Genomic DNA, 13,282 nt, shown 5'->3' on the forward strand with positions numbered 1-13,282 from the left:
AGGGCTAGATTAGGGGAGGCTGACGGTCACAGGGACAGTGTCCCTGCCAACCAGGGTCCTTACACAAGGACCAGTCTCATGCTACATGGCTAGGGTGACCACACACCCCACTGTGCCCAGGACAGGCCTACTTCCCTTCCCTCATCCTGGAATAATTATGACTTTCACTCTCAGAAGCATCCAGGTTTGGATAGTAAATTGCATGGTGGCTGTGGAAAGTGGAACTGAGCTGTTTTGCTTTACTGGATGGCTGTCCCTGGACCCTCACCTCTAGTCCAGTGCCCCGGGAGGCCTTTTCTCCTCTGCCCTTTCCTGCTTTGCCCTTGGAGAGTCCCCACCAGGCCTGCCCTTCCGGGTTCAGGCCTGTACCTTCCTTTACCCTCAGCCTGGGCATTTTCTGGGGGTGTAAGCCAGATCTTGGCAAGTCCTGCAGATTCAGCCACAGAGCTGCTCCCTGGTCACCGGTCCTTCCCCTCCTAGAGGGAGAGGGCACCATCTGCACCCACACCCCCTCTTCCTTAGTCTTGGACCTGGCATTACACATTCACCCCTCATGCTCTGCTCCTCCCCCTGCAGCTTCAGTCCCTCCTTGTTTCTGTTTTTTTTCTTTTTAATTAATTAATTTGACAGAGATCACAACGAGGCAGAGAGAGAGAGAGAGAGAGAGAGGGAAGCAGGCTCCCCGCTAAGCAGAGAGCCCAATATGGGGCTTGATCCTAGGACCCTGAGATCATGACCTGAGCAGAAGGCAGAGGCTTAACTCACTGAGCCACCCAGGTGCCCCCTTCCTTGGCTTTGTTCTGGATCCTGCCCCTACCCCACCAGCAAGCTAAAGCCCAGTGAATGCTTCCCTTTGACCCAAGCTTCCAACCTTGCCATGTTCTGGGATCTAATGGCTTCCTACATCCGCCCTAACGCGTGCCCTCCTTCCCTGCACGGTTGTTGTGTCCAGATGGATTCACCTTCCCGCTTTCCCCCTGGCTAGTCATTTTCCATAATGTCAAATGTGAATCTGGCCTCAAATGACAAATTTCAGCAGTTCTTTCTGGATCTGAGGATAAACGTCCCTGCAGCCTTAGTGCTGGCCCCTTCTCCACACCCACCTCTTGTGATTTCTTGCTACCAAGCCTTTGCTCCTGCTGTTCTCCTTGCTGGACCACTTTGCCCGTGACTCTGATCTTCTTCAGAGCTCAGTACCAGCATCAGGCTTCCGGAAGCTGCTGCTGACCTTGATGGCTGCTGCCCCTCCTTGGGCACCCCCACCTCTGTTTTACACCCAATAGTCCTATTGGTGTGATCCCCTTGAAGGTCTGCCCCACCAAAGTGAGCCCCCTGACCCCAGGGCAGGAATTGAGGGCACCCCAGTCCATAGCTCTGGGGCTGCAAAGCAGCTCAGGAAATCTAAGAGGAAGGGGGTTCAGTGAGGCACTCTTCTGAAAGGAATGTCACACATCCCTTTGGAGGGAAAGACCACATGAAAACCTCAGTCGTAGCCAAGAGAAAGTGCCAAGCTGCCTCCCCTTGCTAATATTCAATCTGAATATTTATGTGCACAGCCCCGGAATGAGGAACAGGGAATCCCAAGGGCAAGGGCAGACCGGCCAGGCATGGGCAGCTCCAGCACGTTCCTGACTGGGGCAGTACCGACCCATACTGGTGGCTGCCATCCTGGGCCGGCCACTCTCTCCCTTTGTCTGTCTGGGAGAGGCCAGGTCCTAGGCTACCCTTTGGCATGCATAGTAAGCGGCAACATCTATGCCCTTGCTCCTCCTCCTTGCTCTGGGCACTAAGCCAGAGGGCTGTTTGTGCTTCCCTCATGGGGTGCTGCTCCCTGTCCCCACAGGAGGGGATGAAATGCCAATTGAGTATTCCCCCACCTTAAAAGACCACCAGAGACGTGAGTCAAAGCCAATCAGCAAGGGTCGTTTATTGCAGGTTCGAACCTGGACCTCTGCGCCCGCTCGTTGCCGATAATGCCGAGAAGTCCAGAGCTGGGTTGGTGCAGGGTTTTTATAGACAGGTACAAACAAGTTTCGGGTAGGGCTGAGCTTATTGATTGATAGTTTGAACACAATTGGGAGTCTCCTGGTGGAATGTTACATTCCTGCTATCAAGCATCCCTGTTAATGAGATTTAGGTTTAGAAGTATTTACTTTTCCTTCTACCTCCGCCTCCTTCGGTTTTTCATGGAGGCGAGGGTGACATTAGGGCTATTGATAAGGTAACTTCTTTGTTGTAAATCTCAAGGATATTTGCAAACCAGGGGAGTTAACTATTTATATCGTTTTATGGCAGTCAGGGGTGCCTGAGGAATGCTACACATATGGAGGGGTGCGGGTGAAGGGGGGGGTGCAAGGAGCCAGCTTTTGCTTTGTCCTCAGCCAGCCTCCTGCTCCTTCAGGGAGGCGCAGCCTGAGGGGACTGGGGATGGGGGCAGAGAGAGGGAGAATAGGGACAGTAATGCATCCACCTGTGACTTTCCCCCCATTGCAACTGAAGCCTCCGGGGCTGGCACAGCCCCTTCTGGGCCCAGTCACATTTGTGCCAGGTCAGGAGGGTGCACAACATGGGGAGTGTCGGACATGCCAGTGGCTCTGGCTGGGAAGGACAGTGAGTCCTCGGGGGTAAAAGCTGATGACAAGCTGCTTACGTGGGGCGTCTGAGTCATCTGTCCACAGGAGGAGGCCCTTGCCCATGGGGGTTTCCACAGGAAGGGAGACCCAGTTACCGCTCACAGGCCACCTGCAGCGGTGAGGGGCATGACACACGCCACACAGATGGGACCTGACCTGAGAGAAGCCTGTAGCGTGCCCGTGACCTGCAGGGACCTTTCTTACCCTTTCCTGCGCCCTCCAGGCCCTCACCCTAGTAGTCCCCAAACTGCTAGTTCTGGCCTGGTGAATTCGTGACTCCAACTCCAGGGCTCAGCTGAGATGTCACCTTCTCTGGGAAGTCTTCCCTGACCCTCCTCTCCCGGACGGCCAAGGCCTGACTTCCAGGCCCTGTCTTGTGTCTCTGATACCTGGGCTGTTCTCTTGCAGCCTTTTAAAAAAATTTTATTTTCGATTTATTATTTTATTTTTAAAAGATGTTTAAGTAATCCTTACATCCAACGTGGGGCTCGAACTCACAACCCCAAGATCAATAGTCCCTTGCAGCTTTGATAGCACTGTGTTTCTGGTCGGCCTCCCAGCATCCAGCATAGCGTGCACACAGTAGGTACTCACATTACATTTGTTAAATGAAAACCATGGAGAAGCAGGCACTGGTGAGGGGGGTGCTCTCCCCACAGTGGGGGTTGGGGAGAGCACTCTGGGCTGCCTCCCCATGAGAGGGTCGATGTAGCCGAGGGGGTGAGCTGGGGAGGGGTGCAGGGGAGGGAAGGAGATGGACCTGCCATGACACTCCCACACGAATCTACCAGGACCTGGTCAGGGCGTCGAACAGCTGTTCAGAGGCAAAGAGCGAGCACTAACCGGGGGTCCAGAGGTTCCTGTTGTAAACTGTGTCTTAGGCAAGGCACTCTTCCTCTCTGGCTCCATCTTCGCAAATGGAAAATGAAGAGCTCCCAGCTCCCATCCACTTCCAGTGGCTCCCCTTTTTCAGGAGAGACATGGGCTTGAGGTCAGAGTGACTGGGTTTGAGAACCAGGCTCCCTTTTCGTAGTCTATGAGTCCTGGCCAGGGCCCTATGTCTGGGCTGCAATTTCTTCATCTTGAAAATGAGACTCATAATCGTCACTACCTCTCACAGTCTTGGGACTAGATGGGCTATCTGTGAAAAAAACAGTACACTCTAAAGCACTGTGTGAATGTGCCTTATTATTACTATTTAACTCTATTATTTTTCACCAACACCTAAATATGTCCTGGATTATCTCTAACCTCACTAGAGTATCTGCTCCATGAGGGCCAGGGCTGACACCTTCGTGGGCATTGCTACATTCTTGGTGCCCAGCACAGAGCCTGGCTTATGTCAGGCCCTCAAAATATAGTTGCTGGACATATAAACAGATAAATGACGAGGACGAATGACTACATAAACAAACTCCCCTACTTCGCAGAGCACTGAGGTCAAGTCAGGCTGACCAGGTGGAGAGAGAAAGGGTAAAGAGGGAGGAGGCAGAGGGAGGGAGGGAGGGCTTCCTGGGCTGCCCAGGCTCTGCCAAGTTGGGGAGGGCGGGTGAAGCAAAGCAAGCAGGGACATGACAAAAACAAACTTGGGACAGTGAGACAGGCCGCTTCACTGCTGGGTGTCTCAGGGGAGAGCCCTTTGTCTGAGCCCGCTCCCTGGTCAGACCCTCCTCCACCTCTCTCAGGCCCTGCCCTGCCAGCGAGTCCCGGAGAGGAAGGAGGAAGGCAGGCTGGCTAAAAAGTCACTCCGTTCTGGCTTGTTTACCAACAGCATAGTCCTCCTGGGTCATGACAGAGCCAGCAGCCTCTGACCCAGCTAAATATATCTCCCCTGCTGGCCAGGACCACACAGCCAGCCCCTGAAGGCCAGAGACCACCCGCTTGTCCCTCTGGGCTGGGCCCTGGGCCTCCTCCTCACCCCAGAGCCCTGGGTCCCAGGGGAGCCAATGGCGAATCAGTGTCCATCCCAAAGGCAACTGCTGGCTGAACCCAGGCGGTAGTTTCATTTGGATAGAATCAGAGAACTTTGTGGGGGGGGAGGAACCCAAACCGTCTAGCAGGACAACCAAATGGCCCACCCCACCCCCCTTCCATGGAATATTTGCAGTCATTGTGAATATTTAGTATTTACTACTGTTACTTTCCATACAGTACCCTCTTAACATTACCATATAATGTTAAGTGGTGGGGGGGAGCATACAAAGTTAGATACATGGTATGAATACAATCCTGTTTTTTAAAAAGCATAGAAATATGTCTGGAAGGAATCACCAGAAACTGTCAACACAGTTTGCCTCCCAGGAGGGGAACTGGAGGCCAGGGGATGGAATGGGAGAAAGACTTTTTCTTCTTATGCCCTTTGTATGTTTTTGATTTTGAATGATATAAATTTATTACTTATTCATAAGTAAATAAATCAAATATATAATAAAACACAATGCAGATTTGAATAAAAGAAAAGGGCCCATGCATAAAGAGGTGGCGGAGACAACCCTGAGCAGTTAAGAGCTCTTATTTGGGTGGGGGGCCAGGCAGGGAGCTCCCTTTCCCACACAGAGGGAAAATTGGCCCTTTGCCCAGGTAAACCAGAACCTTAGCCTGGCAAGAAGGAAGGACCCTATCAATGCTCCGAATCTAATTTGAGCCATGAAAAAGGACAGATTTCCTTAAACTAGCTCCCCAAGGAATGTGAAATGCCAGCCCATGCCTTTGCCTGAAGTACAGCTTCTCTAGAGTCCCCTGAAAACAGTATTGTATGTGTGCGGGGGTAGGGAACATGAGGGGTTGCTATGTTATTTTATCATGTGAACCAAATTGAAACAGGGAAATGCCTTGTAAGAAAGCTTTCTTCTGGGAAGTATTCCTTCTTGCTTTTGAATTTTTCCCCTGAATTTCCCTAAGAAACATTCACTTCTTTTATTAATAATTAGTTATATATCAAATAACACATAATCACAATGGAAAATATTTGGAAAATCTAGAATGGCAGAAAGCAATAACAATTCATTCACGGGGCGCCTGGGTGGCTCAGTCGTTAAGTATCTGCCTTTAGCTCAGGTCATGATCCCAGGGTCCTGGGATCAAGCCCCAAATCAGGCTCTTTGCTCACCGGGGAGCCTGTTTCCTCCTCTCTCTGCTTGCCTCTCTGCCTACTTGTGATCTTTGTCTGTCAAAAAAATAAATAAAAATCTTAAAAAAAAAACAAACAACAAACCCCTACACTATAGGGGCACCTGGGTGGCTCAGTGGTTAAGTCTGTGCCTTTGGCTCAAGTCATGGTGTCAGGGTCCTGGGATCGAGTCCTACATCTGGCTCTCTGCTCAGTAGGGAGCCTGCTTCCCCCTTTCTCTCTGCTTGCCTCTCTGCCTACTTGTGATCTATCTCTCTGTCAAATAAATAAATAAAATCTTAAAAAAAAAAAAAACCCTACATTATATTCAGGGGAAACTAGGTGGGGAGCAGATACAGAAGCCCTCAGCACAACCTCTGCAACTTCTTTGTGAACCTAAATTCACTTCAAAGTAAAAGTTTATTAATTAAAACAAAACAAAACAAAAAACACCCTATATGATATACATAGGCAAGTGAAAAGACCCATCTAATCACACTTTACTACTTTTGTATCCTACTTTTTTGCCCAAGTAAGATTAAATTGTGAGCATTTTCCTATGTATTCAAATATTCTCAAAAATACAGTTTGTAATGGCTAACCTAATATTCCATTATATCAACATACAAAAATTTACACAACCAATCCTATGTTTTCTATCTGGGTTGTTTCCAATCTTTGCAAGGTTTGATTATGCTACTATGAACCTCTTATGTGAGTTGCATACAACAGAAAAATCCAGTTCAAGTGGGCTTAATTAAACGAAATAGGATTTATGGGCAAAACCCAAAAGTAAAAAGAGAGCTTCAGGCAAGGCTCAATCAGGGCTCTTGCTTCTTTTCTCACCTCACCCAGAGCCCCTGAGCAGCAAGCTTTCAAGTTCACACCCATGGAGGGTGGGAAAAAAGGCTTAGGGCCTGTTTCCCTCAACCAATGTATGACAAGATAGCCAGAAGGGAGGGACACTAGGCTCTGATTGCCTTGGGCAGGGGCTCTGGCCCACCTTTGCCAGGTCATTGGGCAGGGTGTGCATGTAGGGTTAGGCCTACCTCTGTGGCATTTGCACAAATGCAGAAAGTGAAGATGCTGGCTAGACAGCCAAAAAATGTCCTCTGCAGTTTGGCTAATCAGATTGGTGGTGGTGGTGGGGTCTATGAACCAGCAGCCTCCACATTGTCTGGAACTAATTGGAAATGTGGAAATCTAGGGACTTTCCCATACCTACTGAATCACAGTCTGCATTTTAATAAGAGCCCCACTCAGGAGATTGTTTGCACATTCAACCTGAGAAGACCTGCTCTACAGCAAACTTGATTATCCCCTGAAAATACATCCTTCAAAAGTAGAGTGGTGGGGTCAAAGGGTGTGGCTATTTCTAAAATTCATGACACATCTAGTCAAATTGTCCTAGGTAAATAAGGCTCTATCACTTTACATTCCCTACACTGGAATCTGGGTGTGGAAGGCTTAAAGTTTAACCAATTTGGGAATATCCTAATCTTTAAGGAAAAAGAATACAGGGGCATCTGGATGGCTCAGTTGGTTGAACCCAACTCTTGATTTCTGCTGGGGTATGATCTCAGGGTCATGGGAATCAGTCTCCCTCCCCCACCCCAAGAGGGCTTGTGTTCAGAGCGGTATCTGCTTAAGGATTCTCTCTCCCCCTCTGTCCCTCCCCCAACCCGCTTGCACATGTGTGTACACTCTTTCTCTCAAATAATTTTTTTTAAGATTTTATTTATTTATTTGACAGATAGAGATCACAAGTAGGCAGAGAGGAAGGTAGACAGAGAGGAGGAAGCAGGCTCCCGGCTGAGCAGAAAGCGTGATGTGGGGCTCCATCCCAGGACCCTGAGATCATGACCTGAGCCAAAGGCAGAGGCTAAACCCACTGAGCCACCCAGGTGTCCCTTTTTACAAGATTTTATTTATTTATTTGAGAGAAAGCATGGGCTGGGGTGAGATGCAGAGGGAGAGGGAGAAGCAGGCTCCCCCTTGAGCAGAGAGCCCAATGCAGGTCTCAATCCCAGGACTCTGTAATTGTGACCTGAGCTGAAGGCAGATGCTTAACCGACTGAGCCACCCAGGCACCCCTGGGTTGTTTCTACTTTTTGACTCTTATGAATAATGCTGTAGTGAACCTTTGTGTACAGGTTTTGTGTGAATGTGTTTCATTTCTCTTGGGTTTATATGGAGGAATGGAATTCCCAGGGCACATTATTAGTCACTAGGGCTCTCCAGAGATACAGAACTTAAATGTCTATCTACCTATCTATCTAATTAATTAACATACATACAGACAAGCTAGATCTAGCATAATTGGCTCATGTGATTATGAAAGCCGACAAGCCCCAAGATCTGCAGGATGAGCCAGCAAGCTGGGGACCCAGGAGAGCCAACGGTGTCGTTAGGTCCCAGAGCTGGCAGGAAGAGTTAACGTTGCAGTTCCAGTCTGAAGGCAGGAGAAAGCCAACATTCCAGCTCAAAGGCAGTCAGTTAGGACTAATTCTCTCTTACTGGAGAGAGGATGAGACCTGTCGATCTAGTCAGGCCAGCAGTTGATTGAATGAGGCCCACCTGCTGAATGAGGGCAGTCTGCTTTTCCTCAGTCTATTGACCTAAATGTTCAACTCATCCAAAAACACCCTCACAGAAACACCCAGAACAATGTTTGACCAAATGTCTGGGTACCCTGTGGGCCAAACTGATACATAAAACCAACCATCACAGTAACTCTGTGATGAACTCTTCCAAGAGCTGTGAACTGTTTTGCAAGGCACGTGTGGCATTTTATGTTACCTCTTGAAGTGAATGATTCTGGTTTCTCCACATACTCATCAATACTTGTTATTGTCAGTCTTTTTAATTATAGTCACTGTAGTGGGTATGGAGGACTTTGATGGACTTTTCAAGCAATAATGATATTGCAATTACACTTTCTATAGAAAAAATAGGAAGAAATGTCTCCTTATAACTTATCGAATTTCTACAGCAGCATTGGGCTTGAACTCAGGACCCTGAGATCCACTAAAGGCACTGGCCTCCTCTGACTGAGCCAGCCAGGCACCCTGAAAATGTTTAATATTCTTTTTTTATGGATCGTTTTGGAAAGTGGCCTGTTGTTACCTCTGTGACTTTCTCAGAGATGCCTGTTCCGGCGAGGCATTACTCACTGATCTCAGTAAACATGGCTTCCCAAGGTTCAGCCGGCCAGGGCCTTACTTACTGTTCTGGTGCCACCCACTGCACTGGTTTTTGGAGGGCTTGTTAGCTGTGAAGCCCAGGTCAAGGTGGAACAGTGTCTTGTTCAGATCATTCTCCTTGTGGTTAACAGTTGGATCTGAACACCGGATGAAGGCCAAGGGCAGTTTCACTGGAGGCTGAAGAACAGCCCCATGACCACTCTTTCAAGGCCAAGGGGTTCCCCCAGGCTGAAGCAGTGTTCCATGCTATCTACGCAAAGAAGGCCCCTCCAAAGTGAGGTGTTCTGAAGCTTAAACTACAATAGCTCATGGCAAATAAGCCTCTGAATCTACGAGGAGTTTGTGGCCCATTTCCTTTTATCTTCCCCAACTGTTGCTATTGTCATTTAAAAACAAATCTTGGGCACCTGGGTGGCTCAGTGGGTTAGGGCCTCTGCCTTCGGCTCAGGTCATGATCCCAGAGTCCTGGGATAGAGCCTCGCATCGGGCTCTCTGCCAAAAACAAATCTCAGGGGTGCCTGGGTGGCTTAGCCCATTAAGGTTGGATTCTTGGTTTTGGCTCAGGTCATGATCTCATGGTCAGGAGATAGAAAGCACTGAATGGGACTCCATGCTCATTTGGGAAAACTGCTCTCTCCCTCTCACTCTCCCTCTGCCCTTCCCCCTGCTCTCACATGTGTATTCTCTCTTAAAGTCTAAAAAAAAAAAAATTACACACACACACACACACACACACACACACACCTCCCTAGGGGAACCTTGGTGGCTCAGTCGTTAAGCGTCTGTCTTCTGCCCAGGTCATGATCCCGGGGTCCTGGGATCGAGCCCCACATCAGGCTCCCTGCTCAGCAGAAAACCTGCTTCTCTTTCTCCCACTCCCCCTGCTTGTGTTAACCTCTCTCACTGTGTCTCTGTCAAATAAATAAATAAAATCTAAAAAAAAAAAAATCTCTGGGGCGCCTGGGTGACTCAGTCGGTTAGTCCAGGTCATAATCCCAGGGTCCTGGGATTGAGCCCTGGGTCGGGCTACCTGCTCAGCAGGGAGCCTGCTTCTCCATCTCCCTCTCCCTCTGCCCCCACCCCTGCTTGTGCTCTCTCACGTGCTTTCTCTCTTAGATAAATTAATAAAATCTTAAAAATACATCTTTCAAAGAGGGGCGCCTGGGTGGCTCAGTGGGTTAAAGCCTCTCTCTTTGGCTCAGGTCATGGATCCCGCGGTCCTAGGATCAAGCCCCACATAGGGCTCTCTGCTCAGCAGGGAGCCTGCTTCCTCACCTCTGTCTCTGCCTGCCTCTCTGCCTACTTGTGATCTCTGTCTGTCAAATAAATACATAAAATCTTTAAAAAAAAATAAAATAAATCTTTCAAAGAAAAAACAACAAATCTCAGTCATTCTGATAGGAAAAGCATGGAACCTCATTGTTTTATTTTGCATTTCTTTGGCTATTGAGGTTGAACATTTCCCTGTATGATTATTAACATTTGCAAGTGTGTGGACATTTTCCTTTTTTTTTTTTTTTTAAAGATTTTATTTATTTAGTTGACAGATCACAAGTAGGCAGAGAGGCAGGCAGAGAGAGTGAGATAGGAGGAAGCAGGTTTCCTGCCACGCAGAGTCCAATGCGGGGCTCGATCCTAGGACTCTGGGATCACACATGACCTGAGCCGAAGGCAGAGGCTTTAACCCACTGAGACACCCAGGCACCCCATGTGTGGGCATTTTCTATGCATGTACAGGGGCCAGTACATAGAAGGTGTTTAATCTTGAATAAGTGGTTTTGCCCATTTCCCCTTGGACTGTTGTGTCCAAGTGTTGTTATTGTACGGCAGCCTCCTGTGCAGTTAGGTGGGTCTAAAGCTTTTTCTGAGACTGTGAGCCACTAAAGTACTAGAAGGCACTTAAGGGTCTACCTCCTTTTATTTACTTATTTTTTAAAATTTGAGAGCGAGTGAGAGAGCACAGAAGAGAGGGAGAGAGAGAAGCTGACTCCCCACTGAGCTCAGGGGCTCAGATGCAGGGCTCCATCCCAGGATCCTAAGATCATGACCTGAACCAAAGGCAGATGCCCAACTGACTGAGCCACCCAGGTGTACCAAAGGTTTAATTCTTTTTTTTAAAGATTTTATTTATTTATTTGATAGACAGAGATCACAAGTAGGCAGAGAGGCAGGCAGGGAAAGAGAGAGGAGGAAGCAGGCTCCCTGCTAAGCAGAAAGCCTGATGCAGGGCTTGATCCCATGACCCTGGGATCATGACCCGAGCCAAAGGCAGAGGTTTTAACCCACTGAGCCACCCAGGTGCCCCCCAAAGGTCTAATTCTTAAGATAGCAGGTGAACCTCCTCCCCGGCCTTTCCCCCTCCTATATTTTTGCAAACCAGCATTGACCATGCAGATGACACCACCACCACATCGAGGTGGCAAGAAACAGGAGGAAAGGAACCTGAGACCTTAAATGACTATGTTGAGCAGATGTGAATTCCAATTCCTATGTGAGAGAAAGATATAGCTTATTTGAACCACTGCATTTTTTGGATCTCAGTTACAGCAGTGTGTGCTATCCTAACCAATGTAAGCAAGAGGATTTATGGGCCAACCAATGGACATCTGCAATTAGTCCTTAGGGATGACCAGCCTGTTTCCACAAGATGAAGAACAGGGGAGTGGAGGAGATCAGGAGATCAGGTTCAATGACACTGCCTTTGAGATCACCCATTTCATCTTCTTAGGTCTCCCGAAGCTTGGATGGATGATGGACTAAGTTTGCTTATACTGCCTTCAGGCTGCCTTCTGAGAGTGAGCATGCACCAATTTATGGCCTAGACCTCTAGGCAGAGCTGTTCCTAGTTACTTAAGTTAATCAATACATTTTTTGGTTTTTAAGAATAATAAAAAGAGGGGAGAGAGAAAAATATAGACAATAAGCTTTGGTGAACTGGTTAAAAACCAAAACACACTCATCTAAGACACTTGGCTTATCCAAAGCAAAGGTACTAGAGGCCAGCGGGGGGCCAGAAGGCAGGCCAAACAGGGGGCATGCACTGAAGCTCAATTACTTTATTCCTAGGAGACCCCATGATTCCTCCCCACAGAGTACTTTTAATTGGTTCAGAAGTTCCAAATTACGTAAAATGGTTTCCAAGCCCCAGCCAAATTTGGAAAAAGTAAATTAGGAGAGAGGACTACCTCATATCAGCACAAAGACAGTGAGGCTCACAGGTCCTATTCACAGACTTAAGAACTGTGTAGCTGTTGGTGTCAGTGCTGGGCACACGGTAGTTATACCGCAGTGAGCCTGAGCACCAGATCCTCACATGACCCAGGTCCTCAGGAAATGTTAAGATATGTTTAGTACATATCTTAACCTGCCTCCTTAAGCAGTGGCATTCCCAAAATCTCATTAGAGTTCCAAACAAGATAAATTCTGGTGCTTCAAAGAGTTAAGTGTCAACTCTCTGAAAGACTTCACTATTCAGAAAGATTCTGGGTAACAGTTAATGCTGCCCTTTCGAAACCCATTGGGCTGAGGGCAAACTGAGACCACCAAAGCCACACAGCCCCAACAACCCACTGGATTTGAGCCCTCCATCACCCATCTTCTTCAGACATTCCCAGGCAAATGGCACCAGGACGTAAAGGGGACGACGAGGTGTGGAGCCGCCCAGGGTCTTCCAGGACCCCTCACGTGGGAATGGAGAAGGGAGCCCTTCTCTCAGAAGGGACAGCGGCAGGTGTGCCTGATCCAGGGTGGGGGTCTGTGGTGGAGAAGGTAAGAAGTTCAGAATGTTCCTGGGTTTTCTCCCGTAGAGCTGCTCTCTGGGGGTCACCAGCTGGGGATGGGAAGCTGAGCAAACTTCCATGTCTCCTGTGACTTTGACCATCTGTGCCCCTGCTTCCTTTTGTCCTTGGGAGGCTGCTACAGCCTAATCCCCAGTCCAGGGAGGACCCAGAAAAGCCACTCAGGATACAGGGCCAGGCTTTCATTCTTTCGCTTTGGTTCCCGACAAAGAAGCTCCACAGGGAGGAGAGCAGAGGTATAGGCCCTTCAGGGCTGCTCACAGGAGCACAGTCCCCAGCCTTTTGGGAAAGAACTCTTACCTCACTAAGAGGAAGGAAAGCGTGGGGGAGCCTCTCTCCCTGGAACCCTTACTTCTCTCACCCACGGTGCCAGGAACTAGGAACCAAATACTCCGTGAGAACTGTGATATACATCTTGAGCTTTGTAACTTCCTATGTCCAGTTCTGCTTTTTCCTGTTGTTTGTATTGATGAGCAAAAAAACCCTTAACAAAGAAAAAAGCAAGATATTCATTTTTGACAGTAGCTAGGAGAAAACCGG

The sequence above is a fragment of the Mustela lutreola genome, chromosome 7 (assembly GCF_030435805.1).
Source record: "Mustela lutreola isolate mMusLut2 chromosome 7, mMusLut2.pri, whole genome shotgun sequence".
NCBI lineage: Eukaryota > Metazoa > Chordata > Mammalia > Carnivora > Mustelidae > Mustela > Mustela lutreola.